The sequence below is a fragment of the Hermetia illucens genome, chromosome 2, assembly GCF_905115235.1.
Source record: "Hermetia illucens chromosome 2, iHerIll2.2.curated.20191125, whole genome shotgun sequence".
Taxonomy (NCBI): domain Eukaryota; kingdom Metazoa; phylum Arthropoda; class Insecta; order Diptera; family Stratiomyidae; genus Hermetia; species Hermetia illucens.
Genome location: NC_051850.1, coordinates 161073756 through 161097627, shown reverse-complemented (window position 1 = coordinate 161097627; position 23872 = coordinate 161073756). Strand labels below are relative to the sequence as shown.

The window sequence follows — 23872 nt, the reverse complement described above, 5'->3', positions numbered from 1 at the left end:
GGGTTACGCTTAAGTGACGTGTCAGCTGCTAATAATTGATGGCTCGAATTCTGGTTTCTTTTTTTATGAAGATGAGCAGATGACGTCCTCACCTCATTTTATGCTAAACATTCTAAGAGTTACTAATAAATGGTAATCAGAATAAGATGTTTGAACAACGAACGTCATTTCTACACACCTACATGATTCGATTCGATTGAAATGGAGGAATGAACCCTCTTTTTGCTTAAAAAGAGGTCTTAATCTTCCGAGAAGTTATTAGTGTCCATCATTTTAATTTAAACATTTTTTTCGGAATTCCCTGCATATTCACTGACATTTTCTTTTGTTTGTCATATTTCATGGAATACAGATTTTACATCAAAGATAAGAATCCGTTTTAGTTCTAGACTAAGATTCCGAGAGTGATGACTTTACATTAGGGGAGAGAATCACAAAAAAGTGATAAATTAAAAGGACATACCAGTGGTTTTGTGGGTACGATCGATGAACATCGCGCCCTATCGGCGTGACAGTGGCTTGAAGGATTAACATAACATGAATCCTTGATGCGATGATCATTTCTCTATACCCCGATATAATTGTTCTCGACCACAGTACCAACAATATAACAACTTTGAAAATATAAGTGCATAGCCTATCCTATCAGGAGGGGTGGCTTTTTGTCAAAAATTGGGAGACAAAAACTCTGGAGGATATACATGAAATGTTAGTGATCAAAGCGCACGTCCCTTTGAAATAGAACCTATCTGTATGCCTGAAATATAGTCAAGCTGGTCTGATTCAATCCTAAAAGCGATGACCTTGATGCGGACCCCAAGCAATTTGTCGCCGTCATACGTCTGAATCGATTTGTATTCTAAAAAGACCTCTTTTAGCATTGCCAGTTCTTAATATGGATTCGTGGCTGAAATATCGATGAAAATCTAAAGCTTGGTATTTAAGTTGGTTATTAAGGTTGACTTTTCTCCTAATTGTTTGGGTTTTTTTACGAGTATAGCTCTGTAGACTATTGCAAAAAAAAAGTCTTCATGGGAATCCTTTTCGGGAGTTGTTAATTCACCGTCTGCCTCGATTCTTCAGTTGGCGCCCAACGTGGGTATCTCACCGTAGAAACTAGGCTCCGTTGGTTTTGACAGACTTCTACTTTAATTTTAGATTCTTCATCAGCCTCACACAAACTGCGTTTTGTTTGATCAAGGTAATTTTATTTTATGTAGAGTTGCATCATCTTTTCATTGGTAAGCTTTGTGCTATCGAATTTCTTTAAAAGGTTTGCTATTATCTCCGTTTCTTGGTTTCAACATCGAATTTTTATCGTCTCTAAACTGCAAGGGACTTATCTGAGTGTTTTGAAAAGGGCCCTGTCTGCTTTCTGGGGAAAGTAATATTCTTTTTAGCTAAAAAGAAGCCTTTCTTTTCCTCTTCATTGTGAGAAATCAAATTTATACATTGCTGAAATTGTGAGGCTGCCTTACCTAGTCCTTCGATAACTGATTCTAAGCAAAGAAAAACTCATTTGGAAATTCATATATCTGGGAATTATCTTGTTGTTCTTTGAATTAGATTGAATGGAATTTTTTAGATACCTGGCTTTTATGAATTTTGAATTAATTTTGGTATTATTGACGAGATAAACTATAGTGAACTGGTGGAGCATATACAAAGTGTGGTAAAAAAATACGGTGAATATTTTTTTTAACAAAGCAATTTGACATGATTTCCTTCAAAAAACTTTGCTTGACTAGAGATCTACATGCTCCAACGGTAGTTCTATTATTGGGAGCATTTCTGAGAGGCTTCATTGTCCTCTCAATATCGCGAATGAACTCAAAACGTTTTCCTGTTCCAGGATGATTTGTATTTTTGGGAATTTTTTGCTAAATTCGAAGAGAAAGGCGGCTCTGATCAGGCACAAACCTTGAAATGACAAATTTAATTAGTGGTTAGTCAAAAACCATCTTTAGTGGCGGGAATCGATCAAGAAAGGGGAGCTAATCCCAAAAAGTTTGGCGAAATGGACCGTGAAACTCGACTGACGTTTCTTTGTCTGATAATGCTTAGTGTGCGATAGTTGCTCTACGCCCAGGTTTTTGAATAAATTTTGAGGTTAGGATGGCATTGTGACCATCCGTAAATTTTTCGGAGGTTGTGGACCTGGAAGAGGAGGGAGGTTCCTTTGAAATGTTTGGTGATCAGTGTTGTGAAAAGCAGAAAAATTCTGGTATTAAAACGTGTGACAATAAGGTACTAAATAGTACTTTTTTATGGGAACACTCAGGTTCAAGCATAAAGAAATAATTTTCACTTCTGTGACGACCGATGTTGTACATACACTGTGAAAAATTGAAAGGATATAATACAGAAAACAAAAGGAAGACAAAGAAAATCAACTTAAACGAGCACAACAAAATTTTTGGCGTAGCAAGAAAAATGAACCGATTCTAATTAAACCTCAACCAAATTGAACTTCAATGCTAATATTAAAAAATAATAATACCTCGAATTGGAAGAGTATTGAATCAAATTTCGTTTCTAGTTTACTACCGTGCCTTCCGGAAAACATTTCTTGAGGGGATTTGCTATATATGGACCTGAAGTTCGAGCAAATACAAATTTCATGTTCTAGTCAATAAACACCAACCTATTCACTCTGGTCAGTTTGAAGCCTCAATTCAACTGATTCCCGGTACCAAATTTGACGATTGAATGTGTGTCATGAGTTTTAAGCTCCATAATAGCTTATCAACAAAGCCCAAACAGGTTGTATTTATTTTCACCAGACCACAGAACTGAATACCAAAAGTCAAAGATGTTTATAGCATGCTATCTTCTTGGCTATGGAATACTCTGCGTATACTCTAAAAGTGAATTTGTCCACCGGTGGATGTCGCAACACCTTTTTCCAATATCGTGGCGCTTTTCAACGGACTTATGTGAATTGTGAATAACGTCGCGTTGTTTTCGATCTGCCAGCAGTGGGCCGTCCCACTTTATGTCCAGCGGTGCGTTATTTTATACCTTTTATGATATGGTGGACTGCATTTGCAGAAACTTCTAATGTGTTTTTACAACGTACGCTACCAATCCAATTTTTCGGTCATTTTGTCATTCAGCAAAACGTGATATCGCCATATGTTAACTTTCTCACAATTTCTATTGAAAAGTACCTATTTAACATAAATCATCATCATTTCATTCTTTTATTTTCTGAGTTGTCTCATTTCCGGCAAATGCCGGATTTTACCTAATACTAGCCCCAAGGGCCAGCATATCTATTTAAGGATAAATATAAAGTGGCTCTGGGGGCGGTGCCCGATGTTAGGTTAATGGGAGCAACCGTCATAAACTCCCCGCAACATCGAACGTGTCTGCAGAATGGTGTATTTCTGCATGGTTAGAAGCAAACTGTGAAAGACCCAGGATATCAACAGAATCCATGAGGGATTTAGGTGCAATACCTCGTCTTTTTCTTCAGCCTTTGTCCCGTTCACAAGCGGGGTTGGCTCGCCGTGATTGGTTTCGCCATTTTGCTCTACCGAATGCCTGATCTGGGTGCAATCTCGAGGCTTTTAAATCCCCATCCAGCGTATCAAGCCACCGTTGTTTAGGCCTGCTTTTTGGTTGTTTACCATCGACTTCGATTTTCAGACCAATCTTGGCAAATGAATTCTCGTTAGGATTTAGGTGCAATACCTGTAGCTAATAATTTTATGGGAATTACAACCACCCTCTCGAAACGTCAAATTTCTCTGATTTCCCGAGCTAGTTGATCATAGTTCACATTCTTTTCCATATATTTCTTTTCAATCTTGCTATTATCGCACAACATCAATAGTATATGGGGACATTTTCCCGTGATCAGTCTATGTTTGTATGCGAGGCTTTGATCACCTACTAAGAAGCTCATGCAAGGAACTCGTCTGCTTTCTGCTGTAAAAATAAGCACGTAGCGAATCGACTTGGCGACGATGTTCTATCGTAATTTCAACCACGCCCCTACTTCCGAGGTCTCCAAGCAATTTCTTCCGCTCCACGACAGAATTTGGATGATTCATTCGTAATTTGGACATAGTAGTCCGTTTCCCCCATTAGACGTTTTCGAAATTGGTCTTCTTCCACGGCAATATTTCGAATGCGAAAGAGGTAGCGAACACGTTAATTGCGCTTATTTTATTCTTCCCTTAGAGATGCGATTTCAGCACCAGCTTCACATGCCACAGGAATTCGGACAGTAGAGCTTCCTTCAAATCACCAAGTCGAGCATGGGTTCCTTGCAGAATTCCTAGATACTTGCACAACTCTACCTCGGTCATAGATTTAATCTAGAAGTCACCAATACCATGTCCGGATGACCTTTGCGGATGGCTTGCATTCGACACTTTCTAATGCAAATTCCATCCGAATATCACGGGGAAGCATGTCGACTATTTGCAACAACTAAGGTGTACCAGTACCAGCACACAACACAAAGGCCATTTTATGGTATTGCGAAACCATGACCTCTACATGGGCTTTAATGCGTTCATCTGAGGGTCAGGATGATATGCCACTATTCCAAGACTATCGCCAAATACATTTTTTTATCCTTTGTCCATTTTCTACGATTTGCATTATTTTCGCTTTATTTATTTTTTTTTCTGGTTAGTTTATTTCGTTTTTTTTTTTAAATAAAGTTTCCCTCAAACCCGATCACGCTTTATTTATATCACAAAGGTGGTCCACGTAGTGGCGTCCCTGGTATTTTGCTATTCAACTCGCCCGCTGTCTTATTGTCTTTCGGCCCAATATAGCTTGGAGTCCAGAGTATCCAAGCCTTATAGAGTGGGCATATCCATACCAATATAGAGTTTACCTGGTTGCGTCTAAGTGCCTTGATGGCCGCTTGGTTGTCAGAATAGCAATGTTCTGCACCCTATAGGTTCTTTCGAGGTTGAGAAGGCATTTCCACGTGGAATTTATTAGTGTGCTAACTCAATGGTTCAAAGTACGTTTCCCTTGGATGGACCAATGAGGCTGGTGCCAACTCCTTCTGTTGTGAAGGATTCGTCAGTGGACAGTACCAAGTAATTAGTTGCCGGATTAAACCCTAGGTCACTGCCACGCTCTTCCAGGTTGTTGCCTTGTTATTTCAACGTGTTTCAAACTTCTTGTCGAAATAAAACCTCGTTGTCAAGTATCCCTTGATATCAGTAATTTGCGATACCGCCTAGAAAAAATATCATTATTCCTTCCTCGCATCACTGATACTCCCAGATATTCTGAATACTGCCCTTCTTGCCTGCATTCGTATTTGAAGAAAACATCACAACATCACCTAATATCACCCCATCAGCGAGAAGTTATGATAATAGTAAATACTTTTGTGATAAGTAATGCTTGCTAATGCTGCCGTTCCCGTAAATTTTACGCCATGAGTGTGATAAACGTGATAAGTTATATGTGGTAATATTGGCTGCCGACTGTAATATGTGATATGATCTCACATGTAAGATTAGGATAATCAAAGCTAATGTTACTCGCAATATCACTTTTTTCCAAGGTGGTGTAATATCACATCACCTACTAGGATGGTGTTTGGCGCACCTCTAATAAATACGGACAAATAATACAAAAATCTTAAAGCATTAGAAACATTAACTCAAAATTTATAACTGAACCTAACTGTAGCCTGATTTAAAGCTCAACACTGAAGTTGGTGAACTGAAAAGTGATAAAAAACGATTGATATGGGGCCATGCTGAAGATGACATTGATTATACGATTAATCGAATGGAACATCACATCACGGACACACGATGACTATTCAATCAAAGCATAAATTTTTCTAGTTAATCGTTCGAAGATGATGGGTAACACTTCGCCGGATTGGGTCACCTTGATCGATTGTTTCATTTTGTCCTGTCAATGTCCTGATGTGGATGTTCTAGCGACGATGTAGCGACGAGAGATCACCGTCCAGCGTATCAAGCAACAGTTGCATCGGTCAGCCTTTTAGTCTTTTTCCCTCGGCTTCGATGTTCAGACCAATCTTGGGAAGTGAATTCTCGTTATCGCGAATCGTGGGGAAAAAGCAGTACATTTTATAAGAGAAAAGGAAGAAATTGACAAGGGTGAAGATTGTTCCTGTCATTCACTTCAGATTAACATTTAGATTGAGGAGCACCACAGATATAAATGTGATATAAATCAACTTCAAGGAGGTATGGTGACCACTGATTTTGACCAACCCCGTTGTATCTACCGCACTTCCTAGGAGCTATCCGCACAAGTACCCTTTACTTGGCTACTTCAGTGATCCCTGACGTAGGCAAGTTTGATGTTTGAACCAGGGATGAACAATTTTATGACATCCATTCTTTTCTTTTTGGGTTGGGTAAGTGTGCACTAGACTGAAACTTTAATTCAAAGTGCATACTAGGTGCCTTACATGCGAAGCCTAACTGCTCCGTTTCCCAAGAATCCATACAAGCAGTTCCAAATGCTAATCACAGTCGGCTACTAGTTTCCAAAGCACAATAATTGCAATGAACTTATGTATTTCAAACAATCTATTTATCAGCACTCATCCTTGGCTTATTAAAAACTATTATCTGTCTCCAGTCTGGCAAAAATGTCAACAGATCATTTGGACTTTCATCATCATCAACGATCTCATGCGGATTAAGCTTTTCATGTTGGCCAATAAATAAATAAATAATTTTTCCAGCTGGCAACCATAAGATATATTAATGATGATATCATAGTTTGAAAATGCCCAGGCAGTGAAATAGATTAATCTATTGTATACTGTAAAAACGCACACATTTAAGGCCTTAAAATGGCACATGGAAAGAATATATCAATCTTTTGAAAATGTTTGTGCTACAGACGAGCTTTGATGTATGGCACCAGTACTTTTAGTTTTAATGCCTGGAAGCAGAAAAAGATGGCAAAATTCAACTCCAGGAAATAATAATTTACTAATTTTAGGCTTGACTGAGGGGGGAGGGTCTAATGAGGTCGTGGTTTGATTTCGGGGTTGTTTGTTTTGTGATGTTCCCGGCTTGTGTTCCAGTCATTTATAAGTCTTGTAAGGGATTTGTTGCTGTTATCAAACAGTCATCTTTTTTGCGAGTCTAATAGAATATTTAACCCTTTATCTGGAAAGACTAGCCAGAAAGGATTATTCTGGAATACGAACTTTTCACGGGTTTTTTTCCCTTAACCCCAAAAGCATGTTTCGTTTACATTTTCCCAAGCCGATAAAATTTACTTTGGCTACTCCACCGCAGGCTATTTGCACCCTCTCCACTCTCTCTGTTAAGTTTACAAAGTCACAGTCGTAATTTTTCATTCTCATTTTATTTACTTTTTTGTGTTGTCGCAAATTCAGAGGAAAAAAAATTCTACATAAATATTTGCTGAAACGAGGGAAAATACTAATTTTCCTTTCATTTTTCTCTGGTTTTTGTGTAAGTGGTTATGTATATTTGTGTGTATGATATGCGCATTATAATCCCCACTGAAATCCCATTGAGACTGAGATTTAATTCTGGGTAGCCATACCGGGGCTTATTATTAGCCCAGGAGTACATACATGTGAAACCATAATTCTTGCACATAGAGGAGATGGTGAACAACGTAAATTTGCAACCCGGACGTACGTTTTCCATTTCCCAGCAATGTAATCTGGGTTTTCAGCACCCCAACTCTAATCTAATTTGCAGATTAAACTGTTTGGAATCTACGGCAAATAGCAAGGACTAAATGTCGATTTGCTGGGAGAGCGTGTGGTGAGGCAGGACCTGGAAAGTGTACTTCGGGCATCTACACTCTTCAGGTGTTGCCTCATCCCTCGTGCGAATCTTGTTAAATAAAGATTAATTGCTCGAATCATAAAGAGTGAAAGCAGTTGCCTGGCATGTTTTAGATTTTTTTGGCTAAATTTCAGAAATAGATTAATTTATTCGTGCGGACTTTATCTGCTGCTTTCATTCCTTTTTGTTGTTATGTATTTTCCGACAGAGACATACTCATCACGGGCACATTGTGTGAAGATGAAACTTAATTCCGGGCGAAATTAGATTAAAGCTCCCCAGATCGCAGCGTCGCAGTATCTTTGGACTGAGAAACTGTCGAACAATATGAACTAATATTGTTGAATCTTGACGAAGTATTAACAAATCAAAACAGAATCTAGATACGCCGGTGTGATGCTCGCGTCTGTCGTCTTGTTCCATTAGACGACAAATACTTTAAATTACACTTTATTAAGCTTTTAAGTAGAAAGCAACGGTAAAACGACGGATGAAAGTATGTGATGCACATTGAACTGAAATGAAAGGTAGTGGTTGAACTTCTAGCTCAGGTGTTGCGAGTATGCATGAGAGTGTGTGTTTTTCTTTGCGAAAAATATTGGCACAGAAAAAGGTCACTGACAGTTTTTCTAAATTGAGTTTTACGGTGCTTTTTTTATTTACGACTCAACAACAAAAATGCGCTAAGAGAAATTGCTTCAGGTATACACAGACTATATGGATACAGATAAATATGCATGGAAAAGATATGTAATTTGTGCAAACGTACGTGCACGATATCAGTTCAAAGCGGCAAGTGTATCTCCACTCGCTTCTGCGATATTAATTAAAAGAAGCATAGGAAAGATACGAGTATCTTGAAATAATAATGAGGAAAGCCATTCTGGAGGGGATGTGTGATGTTTCGTTTATGATATTCGGCTGGATGAAGACCAGGTGCCATGGATTCGTCCGGGGTCAGGTGGAATAGAGTAACTGCTTTCTATATGAACACAATTGATTTTGAATTAAACAAATCGTAATTCGTCCCAACCAGGTAGTCAACTCCTCCAGATGGTGTTTGGAACAATCAAAGACAACTTTTTTGAAGAATTCAAATGGGATACAATCCGCGGGGTTATTGACTGGGAATACTTAAAAAAAATATAATAGAATAACTGAAATGGAATATTATGGGAGAATATTTAAATGAATGTGTTACCAACGATACGCATATGAAAATTGAATTCCAGTGAAATCCCCTGTTATGCTTTATGAGGAAGAGAGATGTGATGCGTGATTTCCAGACCAGTTTGATGCGGTGGAATGAGTATGGTTTCATTTGATTGTTTCTGTTTGATTATGTAAAATTCTGGATGGATAATTGGATGTATTTTTAATTATGAGCAAACTAGATTAGGAGCGTTGAGAGCATTGACTTTGTTGGAAGGTTGTTGGTTAGAAATTTAGAAAACTGGATGCTAAAAAATGGTCTGTTTTCAGTAGTACTAGGCGGGTTAAAATAAGCAATTTGAAATCTATACATGCGAGGTGAAGTGCGATATGATGTATGAGAACTACAAGATATACTAGTGTCGGGCGGTCGAGATCACATTACTAGAATTATTGGTGATGATTCTAACGTGTGATCCATCAAGTGGTGAAGTCGAGTGACAAGCATCACAGAACAAATCCTGGTCGAAACCTTTGTGTTGTTGGAGAAAATGACGTATGACGTATGTTGCTCTCCTCATGGCGAGAGGAATTGTCTAGTGAGTATGAGTATGTTTTATAAGGGCAGTGATCGGCCAAAAAGCAAGTGGACGGCCAGATCATCAGTAGCTGAAGTAAGAACACTGAGACCGTGCGAAGGGCAACATGTTTGGGACTTCAGTTTCGCGACAAAATCCCGAGTTCGAATCTCGGCCATAATAGTGGGTGTTTGTGAAAAAAACTCGGGTAGTCTAGAAGACTTAAAAAATTGGAGCAGAAGGAGGCGTCTCACGCGTTCTCACGCAGTCTCTCGATTATTTAATATTTTTATATTTTTTTTTAATGTGGGCCACTAACAAAAATGCTCATTATCGCACGGCCACTGGTCACTGTAAAACAGTACAATAGATTGCCTTTCTCTGATTCTTTTGCTGAAAGCAAAGTATACAAAAAAATCAAAATTTTCCGGAATGTCGTCCGTCATGACGCTGTTCTCTATGGTTCTGAGTGTTGGCCGACTATAAAAGACAATGGACGCCGTGTTGCGCTAATGGAGACGGACATGTTGCGTTGGACTAGTGACGTGATACGTTTTGATCACATCCGAAATGAGGATATCTGCGATCGATATGGGGTTGCATCGATCGTGGAAAAACTGCGAGAGAGGCGTCTTCGATGGTATGGTCACGCAATTCACGCTAACGAGAATTCACTTGCCAGGATTGGTCTAAACATCGAAGTCTATGGTAAGCGACCAAAAGGCCGGCCGGTACGTTGGATGGGGTTTTAAAAGCGTCGTGGTTACATCCAGATCAGGCATTTGATAAAACCAACTGGCGAAACCGATCACGACGAGCCGACCCCGCTTTTAAACGGAACAAAGGCTGAAAGCAAAGAAGAAGGTGTGAGGAGCGATGAGTGCTTGTCAGTTTCGTGTCACATAGTTAAAAATTCCATTGCCCTCTATTTTTAAGAAAGCGATTTAAATAAATCATTTGATGGAAAGCACTGTATTGATAATAGCTAAACTCATACGCTTCACACTCGGAGTTTAATATTATTAGTAAGTGTGAAGAACTTAACCTACAACAGATACAAACAAATCGGGAAATTGGAAGGTGGGCGCTTCAGGTACGAAAGGTTTTGGCTATTTCTTAGTACGTACAAGTATTCACTTTCGGGTGATATTGACATTCATAGTCTTTAATTTTCAAACAAGCAACAACTTTGACGTATTATAACTTTGTTAGTAATAGTGCGATTTCTACCAAACTTGATAAGATCATGCTCTACATTATAGCCTACATCACTGCAAAATCGTGGTGCTAGGATGAACTTAAGTGGGCTTTTGCAGCGTATTACTAAAAATTATAGTAATATATAACTTATATTACTATATTATTAATTTTATTTGAACAGGTATCGGTATGGAAGGTATTTCAGAGCCCAGGCATCATATAGTGGCAGCCTCCTGATTTTTTTCAGATTTTTGGGTTGGGTAGTTTTTGAGAATAGCCCCCTTAAAGAAATGATCACTTTCAACACGCCCCGAGACCTTTAATTTGATACCCCACATGACTATATTTGACGAAAAAAAAATTACATCCCCCTTTTGCATATATGAGGACCACCCCCCCCCCCCCCCCCCCCTTAAATTCCATGTAACAGGATGTAACTCAGTGCATGCGTGAGCGTTCACAGTTGCCACCTTTCTACCAAATTTGGTGTCAATCGCTATAACCGTCTCCGAGAAAAATTCGTGTGACGGACAGACAGTAATCCGATTTTAATAAAAAGTGAAAAAGTGAAGGAAGTTGTGCTGGAAAATTTTCATGCTGGCATTATATATATAACTGAGACCTTTAGGATCTTTTATGGATCGAATCGAAACATCTCGGGCCGCCGCCAAACTCGTATCGAAAGACCTGAATTTCTCGCAGAAAAAAGGTTTAGCTCGTGTGGTGTTCATTTCGATACGTGCGCGTGAATCCACGTGTTCGCGTATTTCTTTTAGAATGCGGTTCGGACCCACGTACCGGAAAAGACACAAGACACATGAATTTTGTGCAATGACACGTAAGAGAAGTGATCAAAGGGCATCCCCCTCCACCCTCCCCTGACGACATTTGTTTGTTCTCTCACCTGGTCAAATGGCTTTGAATTTTGAGAGAGTGTCAAGTAGAGTTCGACTGAAGATAAACACGAGCGAAACGGAGGTTCTTAGTCGTATCTGACGGGTCATTGTACTTTTCCTATCTGCCTTAATGGCCAGAGCATCGAAAACGAAATTGAGACTATTCTAAGTTAGTGTTCGTTCCGTGTTGCTGTATGGGAGTAGCACATGGAAAGTCAATACCTGTCTGCGGGGTACGCTGGCCTGACACTATTTTTTGGCAAACAAAATGGTCGGTACGCAGGCTTGGCAATTCATATGTGATGTGATTGGAAGGGGAGTCAATTGCATTGCGGGCTATGTCATGAGTTGGAATCCACTTTCCTAAGATGGCCGGCCCCAAGGCAACTTGGTGTAGAACAGTAGAGGACTAGTGCGATGGTCTCGGAAAGTCGTGGGAGTAGCTGAAGGGAATTTCAGGTGACGGCGAGTCATGCACATAGATGTGGATGACGCGCTATACCCCACCAAGTGGTGAAGCGCAACCGTACCATATATATAGTAGGCCACCCTCTCAGGTATGAATATCAGCCATGCTTACTTTGTAAAGCTCTGTGGATCAGAGTCATCTTGATGTCGTATTCTATCATTATTTGTTTCTTGATATCCGGTAAATCGAGGTTCTGCTCTGGTAGTCAGTTTTTATTCGGTAAAGCTTGGGAAATTACTATTTGTTTTCTGCGTACATGACTTTAAAGATAAAAGCAAAGAGGGGAAATTGTTATGCAATTAAAATTGGAATACTTGGTGCAGATGTGAATGCTCTCGTGGTACTTATGAGCTTGAATTTCAATGTTTGTATGATAGAAACGATCCTAGCGGACGGCAAATAAGAGAGTTACATTCGCAGAAATCTAAACGTCTGAAGTAAATTGGACCAATCACAGTCTTATCCTCCTTTTCTTTTCGCATCCAGTCTTATCAAAATCGTTACCTTAATCTCTTAGCTTTCCAGTAACAAATGAACTTTGTATAAAAATTGTTTGTAGTGCACCAAAATTCTCGAAAGCATTCCTTAATTTTAGGGTCGCAATCTAGCATAAATTATGAGTTTTGGTAGGAGGGACATATTGCATAATTTGACATTACTTTTAATTTGGTACCACACGGTTTTTTTTTCGTAATTAATTTTGCATATGAGACTGAACTTTCATCTAAAAATTCAATGAGTTTTAAAATAGTCTTGAAGTTAATTTCGTGCCATCTAAGAAACGGCATTAATTGTGAAAAAAATCCATTTCCCGACCTGAATGTCAATTTCCAAAAGTCAAGAAAAAACCTGCGTAATTTAGAGACCGACCATTTCTCCCTTCATAATTTCTGCCTTAAAGTTAATGAAAACGAACCCCAAAGTCATCTAAAAGTTGCCCGTCGTGGAAAAACCTGGAAAAGAGGTTTCCTTAAAAAACTCCTGTTGCTGGGGGTCGAATTTCAATTATATTTGTCATCTCGGTAGACAAAATCATAATTTCAAGAGCAAATGCTTTGGACAAACATCAACCTCATCGGGACATGGCTAATAAAATTATTCTGTCTCCAACTTCAACTTTTTCTTTGCGACCTTAAACAGTCCCTTCCTCTCGTACATATACTCCTTGGATTCGCTCAACTCCGGGAAAAAAGTTGCAAATGAAAATGAGTTCTAGAAAACAAAAATTATATTTCATGATTTAATATTCAAATATTCTGGGTGCGTATGCAAGGAACAGAATCATCGCCTACACAATATCCAATTTGGATTAAAAAAGAATCGACTTAAGGCCGATCTCCTGAACTTTATCTCATTATGAGCTTCCATCTCTTAAAGTCGCTACTTTTTATGGAAGCCTGGGAAATTCTCCATGGGAATTTTCCACCTCTCTGAGGACTCTCTTTCATCTTATGAATAAACAAAGAACTTTGCATCTTTGCCGAGGGCATATTCATAATTTTAATTCTTATTTGCGAAACATCTCGGAGACAACTTTGCGGTGAGCTAGTTAGCGTTGGATTGGAGCTGAGCCTTCTTTTGTATGACTTTGTTTCCAACGCCATTTAGGATCTTGAGCATTTTCGAGTGGTTTTAGAATAAAAATACTCGGGAAGGCAATGAAATCGTTAGTTGAACGTAAAAAAGTAAAAGAATTATTTGGATTGCTCTGAATTTAAGAAAAGAAAACGTAGATATTTGTGAGTTTTCAGGACACAGAAGGAAGTTTTCAGGAGGAGTCGGTAAATGAGCGATTTAAGCTGAATTTATTCATGAAATACCTGAACGTTTTTTGTGGCTGAGAGAGAATATAAATTTTGACCATACCATTTGCTTGGTTTTTGTTTGCTCTGTGTGGTTTCCTTAGGAAATGTAGTGGGAGGAATGACAAATTAGGGAGAAGAACAAAGGGCACATTAGATGAAAGTTTCTCAGGATTTTCCGACGAATGGCTCGGAAGCTAATTTACTTTTATGAGATTTAATAGTAGAGATCCATTTTTAGAAGTGGCCTGAACAATTTAAGGAAGTGCCATATCATCGGTTGTAAATTGGACGCTCAGCAATCTGTCATTCTTTACATTAATGAACGAAAAAGAGGAGCCATGTTTCGGGTGCGGAAGGGCTTTACCTTCAATAATAATCGAACATTATCCTGAGAAGGATTCTGGGATGTCTTTAGCTTTATTTAACGGTTTACTGTTGCTCAGTGTAAGCTGTAATTGAAAAATTCCTGTCACGAGTAGCATGTCTGACAATGTGTAGAGAAACCCGATGCAAAGAAAGAGGGTGTATGAAGCTTCTTGGATCCCTCTAACTATCATTGTGAACCAGTGACATGACATTGACATATTCGAATTCAAATCGTAATAGATGTCAAATAAGATAAAAATATTGTGGTGGCGTTAGGCTCACGAGCATTCCTTTTGGATAGATATGCCGGCAGATACGTTCGAATAAACTCTGGAAGGGAGTAACTGACCGTATTTACTTAAGGGGGGGGTAAGGTCAAATCGTACAAAAAAAGCCATGTTTTTGTGATTTTTTTTCTAACGACACATTTATTTACTATTTACTCAATCAATGGTACATTAAAGTATGACATTCGAAGAATGTTTCATCAAATTTTTACAAAGAAATATTAAAAAATACGGCAATGGCAGCAATTGTTCGGACGTGTCTCGAAAAAAAGTTGAATTGCGGTGCCCCTCGTAACTTGGTGCCGGATCATTTGAAATCAAAAAGTCAAAGTTCATTCGTTAGATAATAGTTTTCCCCAGGTAACGCTGTCGAGTTTTTTTTTTCCCAAATTTTTTTCATTTTTTCGAACACTTTAAAGTGAAAAACACAATTTTGTGGAAAAAAATCGGCTAATTTGTTATTGCAAAATCAAAATTATGAATAAAAAAAAAAAAAAACTCGACAGCGTTACCTCGTAAATGATGTACAGAAATAGTGTTTAAAATTTCAAAAGGATCGGTGCAGTAGTTTTGGAGTTATCAGGGGCACCGACTTTGAAAACGTGAGTTGTGGGAAAAACGCTTTAAAGTTTTAATCACAAAAAAATCTAGTTAAAACGTTTATAAGCGAATTTTATCGACATACCACACACTGAGTCATCAATGCCAGGTCCATAGAGGATGTTGCTATCATCGATGATGTCTAATGCATCTTTTTGCTACTGCCTACGAAGAATCCTGCCTTTTTTGGTTTGTCGTTCAGCTTCAGCTCGGGGCGTTGGGGTTGGTTCGGGTATAGGTACAAAAATCCGGCAGGTATAAAAATACTCATAACTTCGTCAATTTTGCTCCAATTGACTTGAAAATTTAACACAATATTCTTCAGATATTACGGATTGAATTTCGAAAATAAAAAAAAAATGAAAAAAAAAAAAATTAAATACCTTCCCCCTAGCCCACATGCTCATCAAATTGAAGCTGGAGGAAAAGGATCATACGTAGCTCCTCAGGGCGATGCGCGCACTTGAAGAACTGGTAATCACCCTAAATGCGGTGCATGTCAAGTGGTTGCATCTGTTTCTGCAGCTCCTCAAGGGCTCGAATCTTGACTGGGAGGGAATTCTTTTAGATGAGCTCGTCTCCGCGAATCACTCCGTATTCGCCATCGGTACGCATCGGCCGCGCTATGCAATCGCTGCCTTTGCAGACGTTGGTCTGGTGTCGAAGGAGTTAACTGCGATACAGCTCAGCATAGCCTAGTTGATCTGTCTGAACAGGCAGTTGATCGATGATCAAGCTGATTCCTTGGTCAACGGGTAACAGCAGCGAGCGCTTTTGAAATTGAGCCGGGTTTCATGGCTCGCTGGAGCATGAAGCATATCCATGCAGGTAATACCTTTTCGATTGCTACTTTCGATATGCCCACAAAATTGCTTTCAAATTGAGCGTTGTGACATCCGTATTCCAGACAATTCAATGTCGTAGATGTGCAATCCGTTATCAATCAACATCCGAGCAAGGGAGTAGTTAATGGGACTCGACCCGTTAATGGGTTTCAATTCGCTTTGCTCGGGAAGATAAAAGGCGAGTTTTTCTCCGCTAGGTCCTTTACCAAATCGCGATAGCGGAGAAAGGCACCCCAAAAATAGCCATAAAAACTCGCTCAGTCTGTTCGTATTTACCTACTCTGGTGGATCTACGCAACGCAGTTCAATCGATTTGCCCATGCACCATGTGCTCCTTGAACCATATTTTCGTGGCTTGAGACTCACGTCATCAACACCACCAACATTTACGGCAACTTTCCTTCGTTCTGTTGGAAACGTAACAAATACGTCTTCGGTGGAAGCGAGGTAAAACACCTTGATTACAGTGTCTCATCGGAAGTTATCATACCTCCGTCTCACAAAATCCATATTGTATTTAATTTTTACTGGCGCTTTATTCCAGAAGGTGCGGGCATATTAGTCCTGCTGCACTAACTACTTAAGAGGTCTCCAAGAACAAGAAAATTGGCTACTGAAATAGCAAAGTAGGCGTCTACCGATGCTATTACAATGTCGTTTCTGAAGTTAAGGACCACGCTAGTCCTGGGAACGGATGCTTCCAATACTCCTATCGGCACCACCCGTGTCGAATGAGAAGAAACGACACAGTTATAACCCGAACCTGTCTTCTGCTTTCGTTGCCATTAAGCAGTTCTAAAGCTTTTTGATAGACCGCCCCTTCATGGTGTTCACAAATCATTGACCTCTGATCCACATTACCCGGCAACGTTCAGACAAGGCCTTGTCCTGACAGACTTTTTAGCTAAATTATATTTTGCAGAATAAAATTACCTTCAAGTGGGTCAAAGGAGTGGACATCGCAGAGGCAGGTGTCCGTTGTCACTATGCCTACCTTCCTGAATACACAAGTCCTCGTGAAAGCTGAGGCCAGATTATCATGAAATGCAACAATTAGTTGCAAATCCTAAGCTGGGTGCTCCAGCGTTTGGGTACTTTGAATCATCAATGGTGCACCAACCGGTATCCGGTCTAGGTCTGCGTTAGTAAGGAACTCCAGACACCCCGGTTTTGCAACGAGGTCCACCAATTCGATATTCCTAAAAGCTTTCTGGCGTCCTGACCTACGCCATCGCTCCATTTCAGGCAGGGTCTGCCTAGTTGCAAACTCAGAGTAATGAGTTTCTCACGTCTGCACTTTAAGCCCACATTTTTCTTAATTCTCTCCTTCAATGCTGACTTGCATTATAACCTCAAAAACGGTGTACGGGTTTTCTATGAATGGGTTTCATACTAATGCATCGCCCATCTGCAAGTATGTCGGACCTCGTTATCAGTTTCGCTCTTTTTATAGATGGAGATGTAATTCTAAAAAAACGCTGTTGTGTTAATTTGCGTCAGGGTGTGTGATTCTCACCCACAAAAACCACCCATATCCCGGTGAAGTTACCGTGTAGTATTACTTCAAGGGAAGATGCGCCTTCCGGGCTCGTTACATTTACTAAAAATTTTTTTTGTATCGCGATTCTACCACGAGACCATGCTCCGTAGCTCCGTAGAGGGCGTCCTTCAATCTCCTTTTTCGGAACTATCCTGTCGTTGATGCCATTTCCTGTACAGCATCTTCGTAGTGGGTTTTCGAAAATTCGCAGTCAGCTCGGTTGGATTCAATCTCTTCTTCCGGTAAAGACAGTGCATATAATTCGCTAGATGATTCAAAGGAATCATAATCACGATAATCAGTGGTGTATACAGTAGGATGGATTTCACCACTCCTACTCTCCTTCAAGATCAATTTGCCATCGATCATAATCTTGGCGTATCTAATCGATTTGGAAACGATCTCGTGATTAGGAACTCGGAGTCTGACAGTATTGTTTTTCCTGCGATTGGTAATAAAATTAACTTCAATCTTTTTGCCCAGTTTCGCCATTCATGATCATGACTTGATGTCATGAAAGGATCTGCGTCTTCAGAGTGCTTCGCAACCACGGCCGGATGATCTACAAAACCAACCAACCAATTACTTCATCATGACCTATGTTTCACAACAGGGGACCTAATATGGAACCTTGAGGAACACGTGCTGTCACAGTGTATTCTTTTTGCTTAACGACCGTCTCGCCAGCAGAGAAGCCTCCGAGTTGTAACCCAATTAATCGGGCTAACTAATTAGGGGCACTCAGTTTAGTCAAGGTGCCTTTGGTTTCTGAAACTCCTAATACTTATTGGAAAATGCAAGGACGTTAACTTATGCTAACACTACTGAAGGAAGAAAACGACATAGTCTTGGAATCGGTAAATGATGTCTTTCGAGACGGAGAAGTATAAATCGAGGTAGACCCAACGTTGTAGGAAAAGTAGATTAAAACAGTTTAGATGGTAGGGAATATTTTCATCATCAAGAGAGTAGGAAAAGGAATGGACCACGATTTGAACGAGTAGCATAAAGTGACGCTTTCCGATGTTTAGCACTAATCAATTATCAGAGCACTAGCGAACAAGAATGTCTAGACTTGATTAAAGAGAAACATACGGCTTAAGGTCGTCGGCATAGAGTAAACAGGGACAAGTATGGAAGGGGGGGGGGGATCCATTGTAAAGAATAGAATAATAAAGGGTCCAGAGTAGATCCTTGTGGAATGTTAGAGGAACGGGGAAAAACCATTCTCATCCCATCGGCTGTAGAATCGTTAGCCGGGGTGCATTTTCGATATGCTGCGGAAAACGAGCTGTAATTATTGTGAAAATGTGCCACGGATATGTGACTTTGGTCCTTTTTGCCATTTTCGGTTGATGACTGTGCCATTGTCTCGAATACATTACGCAATTCCTAATGCCAAACATCATCATCGAACTTTATGACAGCCCGGGTCGTTGAACCATTTGGTCAATATGTCACTATGATGATCAAGGTGTACAGGATTAGGTTCGGACTTTCAATTTCAGAATTTCTGTATCCTTGAGGCCCTGGTAGTAATATGAAGGTCGATACCAGTCCACGAATTTGGTTGGCCTGTACTAGCGTCAGTTGAAATGCAATTTTTTATCCTCATGCAAATTATTTAATTCTTTTCAGATTTAGGTCCCGATTTTTTTTTTCTTAAATTAATTTGAGTCCTTAAGACATTCAAATAAAACCTGTCCCATTAAGAAAATTCATTAATGTCTAAACTCATTACATATTTCCCATCATGCATACACGTCACGCCATACAATTGCCACGCCGTGCCACATTGAAATGTTCGTAAATTGCAAGCACATATCCTTAAAAGGACACGATCTTATATGGTCCGTATTTCGTCTTAAAACTTCCTGCAGTCTGAGTATGCGATAATTAAATTTTTCACTTCTTTTCTGCTTGTGACAAAATAATGTATTTCCCCGAGCGATAAGGAAAGTTCATAGATATGGAGTCTGAGGAAGAACAGCTCCAAGGACTTTTCGATTGAGCATGGTATATACGAATGTTCCGAGCAAAAGTTTTCCGACCGACCCAACCCTTCGTAAGATGCGAAGAAATAAAAAAAAAAAATTTGTAGGAACATTGCCCACTGAGGAGGAGCAGAAAAAGGACCAAAGTGCAAAGATGTCGTTGTCGTCTGGCGTAATTCGAAAGCATGATGCAACCAACGGCAATGCTTCGAAGACTTTTGAATACCGTAATGTACTGGTAGGATCCAGACTACAGGAGTTTGTAGAGTTTGCCAGAATACGTGGCATGCTTGCTCCTTTTTTTCGTTTTAATGCCCACAAGAATGCTGGCAGCCAACTTTTCGACCGCATACAAGAATGAAGAACTAAAAGGAAATTCTTTTTGTCTTGTGAGCGTGTGTTTGTGTGGTTTGGAATGGCAAATGGAACGGTAGACATGTTGAAACCTAACCACTACCAGTTTTGAGGATATAAAAGAAAGAACGGGGGTTGCTTGCAAGGAAGAATGGGAATGTGAACGGAATAGATACGTACGATTTGCTATGTGAGGAAAAGAATTGCTTGTAGTGAATTCAATTCAAATTTTTAAGGATATTTGAATGTAGCCCGATAAAGTGGCTACGAAGGTGAATAATTTCAGTGCAGAGTGCATTGGAGATAAAGAAAATTTTGAACGAGTTGTCGAGTAGACTGGTATGTCAGCTACACACTATTGTAGGTCGTGACACGGCAATGAGGAAATAAAAATTAAATAATTTAAGCACAATCTTGATCAAATTTTTTATATTTATCCTTTTCTTTTCAGGTAAGTCCAACTACTGGTCACCCATTCGTAACTTCATCGTTTGTAAGTACTTTTCCTAAAGCGATCTCCGTTGTATGTATGAGCCGAAAACAAATTACTAAAATATAGAAAAACCAACAAAACTTCATCTAATCAAATTCTTATAAAAAGTGCAGGAAAAATGGGAGTGGGGGTAATTTCGCATACGAGGCCGCTATGCTACCCAATAAATGCATAAATCTGGATAAAAATGCCGGCATTTGTCGAACACCACCAAACGTAGCTAAGTAGTAGTGGTTGGCAGGTAGCTTACCTTCTCATTTGATTCCTCCCTTTTATTGCAAGGGTTCCTGGGCATTCATTTGCCCTCTACCCTGCCTTCAAGTATGCCTCTACTAAAACGGATAACCAACTCGCAATCGGAAAATCAGCCCGATCTTCCCCCAGCTGGCATCCTCAACAGAACCTCCTTGAAGTACCACTTGGATCGTATAGGAGTTACTGGATTCTTGACCCTCCCTACTTGTCTGGATAAGGTATTAAGGTAGCTGAGCTCATATTGACACTTCGAAAAATTAGGGTCTTCTGTTATACACATGTCACTCCTTTAGGCATCTCTCCATTATGCCTTACAAAAAAATGGCCATATGAGCAGTTTTTGGAAGTTTGGAGCGAAAACCAGGGTTTGCTTCTCCCTTGCAACTATATATATATTTTTCAACATCCTAGAAAATCAGTCAGTTTATGTACTTTGTCTAGAATTTGGATTTCGGGGATTTATTGCCCGTGTCGTCATGGCTACTAGTCTCAATTTTTCGGAGGACTTTCCTAGTCTGCATTTCTCCTCAATTGTTCAATGCTTACACTGGGGTGAGCCTTCCGTCAACATTCCTGTTGTAATTGATTACTCCATAAAGCAAATCCAATTAAAGAATTGTCGTCCTATTTTAAAATCTGCTCGATTCACTGCCACCTTCGTCTTCTAATTATCACTTACAATCAGTGGTTTTTTTTCGGATGATGACAAGCGAACCCGAAATCCTTGGTATTTATGAAACAGCCGACTTTTCTGATCAACATGAAATTTTTTGGAATGCAATTCACAGAAGGAACAAATATCCGAATGCGTTTTTTGAGGGGGTCGATAGTTGATGCAAAACGAATGGAGACGTATGTACCTTTTCTTGACATAACAACAACAGGCCGCAAACTTTTGTACATCGATATTCTTCCATTCTGGTTGATGAAATGAGAAAACGGGAGAAGAAGGGCACATCGAAAAAGTCAGCGTTACACGAAGAAGAGCGACCGGGTGAATATGCGCTGTGTCTTCTCTAGGGCAAAACAATCACAATTACAGAAGGGGGGCCAAATCACGGAACAATACTCAAGGATACTTCTCACAATTGGGTTAAAAAGCATTATGGAGGGTTGGAGCGAGGTGAAATCAGTACAGGAACGCAGTATGACAGTTTGGAAGCACGGTTGGTGATATCGAAGTAGTGGCTGTCGAAAGGGAGTTTATTCGTAAAGGTTATGCTCAGACCAAGGATAGAGTTCAGATAGGATGAAGAGGAATATCCAAGAGAGTAGGAGAAAGGGATGGGAGTGGTTTTAAGCGAGTACCACATCGAGTGGCATTTGCTGACATTGAGAGCGAACTGCATCAATGGGCCAAAGTATTCAGATTTGCCTGCGGCGAAGCGCAATTCATTGGGGATGAAACAGAGGAAAATAGCTTGAGATCTTCGGCGTATAACAAGCAAGGACAAGTAAGTATAGAGGGGAGGTCTTTAATAAAGAATAAAAATAAAAGAGGTCCGAGAATGGATCCTTGTGGCACACCAGAGGAAGTGGAAAAACGACTAGAAGTGCAACCATCAAAGGAAACGCTACAGAATCGGAAGGAGAGCTAGGAGGTAAGCCATGTAATAAGTGATGGAAGAATATTGAGAGAGGCGAGTTTGGATAATAGTATCTCGTAGTTAACGGAATCGAAAACCTTAGAAAAGTCCGTGTAAATGAACATAGATTCAAAAAGATGATTGTGAATACAATCCTGATCACTGTGATGACAACAAATAGAGGTTTCTCGATACCTGCCATTCTATGTACTTGTAGCGTTTGCGTTCATTTCTTCGCTATAGGATTCTATGTGCATATAGCGTTTGAGCTCACTTGTCCGCTATGGGGTAAATTACGTGGACTTCTTGCCGAGAGTTGTGGGATTTGGCCACAAAGTTGGTGAAGTTCGGTAGATTGGTAGCAGTGGGTCAATATTTTATGAAGTCGTGCTGCTCCTTAACTATAAGGTGGCCGATCACGTACCTCTCGAGGATCTGGGAGCGGGATGAGAGGAGCGAAATAGGGCGGTAATTCTTAGGAAGTGTCTTTGAGGCTCTTGTTGAAAATAATGCAGAAAGGAAAGGAAATTAACTTAGAGGTTTTAATCAGGAAGAGGTTGGGAAGACCACTGGGGTCGGGTCTGATATTGGCATCAAGGTTGTCAATGAGGTACTTCACCAAAGAAGGTGTAAGGAGGGGAATGGCAGGGGATTCGGAGGAAGCTGTACTCAGAAGGGAGAGAGAGGAAGAAGAGGGAGAGGAGCTATGCACTGAGGAGAAGTAACTGCAAAGTAAATCACAGGATAGCTGAAGAGAGGTAGCAGTGGAGCCAGAGAATTTGATATGGTCACCGTCCTAAATTCCAGTCGGTGGTTCAACTGTACCACTTGCAATTCCCATTATTTTTATAATTTCAAGAAAATCAATCATGAAGGTTGTGACAATTATGAGTCCCTCTCGGAAACAAATGTATATATGTAATTCCAACTGGCCGGATTTCTGAGGGAATTTCTTTTGGTTAATGATGCACTCGCTGTTTGGTTAAAAATACAAAATTGGGAACAAATTTGCAACTCCTGTTACTGATATTTTTGGTGAAATGTCTCGGGTGCAGAGCCATGAATCAAACCGGCAATCACAATAGCATTCCTTAGCCGAATAGGAAAATGGTCGGAAAAACGAGAAGAAGAAAAACTGTATAAAGTACTAATAATACAACTTTTCGAGCTCGAGATACACTGGTACTTTCAAGCTTTTCTTCTTCGATGACGTTGACACGTAAATTTCTCTCTTTCATGCCCCTGATGTTACCTACTTGATCGTTCCAGTTAAGCATGTCCGCCACCCTTAAACAAATTTTTCGAGTGGCTTCAAGGGAATGCCCCATAGTTCCGGCTCTGGAGCATTTTACTTTAGATATTTTAAATCTAGTACCTTAGCCTCTTAATTGAAGCATATACTGCATTATAACCCAAAAAATCGCCAATTCGCGACGGTAGTGCGGGGGGTAGTGTGGGGTACTTATGACCGCGCTTTCATTGAGTTCTGAGGCAGGAGAGATATTAGGGGAGAGCGTGATCCGTCGTGGATCTTCTTTTCTCGATCGTAGCACATAGGTCCCGAGTTTTTCCAGTTTCGTCGCGCCAGCTTTTTTAATCTCCATCTTTCAATGTCCCGTGCCTTTTCCCAACACTCCGAATTAAGGGCATTTG

General features: G+C 40.0%; 1 protein-coding gene across 14 annotated transcripts in view; it reads left to right on the top strand.

Annotated features, from left to right (window-relative positions):
• Window positions 1-23872, top strand: part of LOC119650369 (protein alan shepard) — a 460805-nt gene that overhangs the window by 114281 nt on the left and 322652 nt on the right. The window lies entirely within an intron of this gene.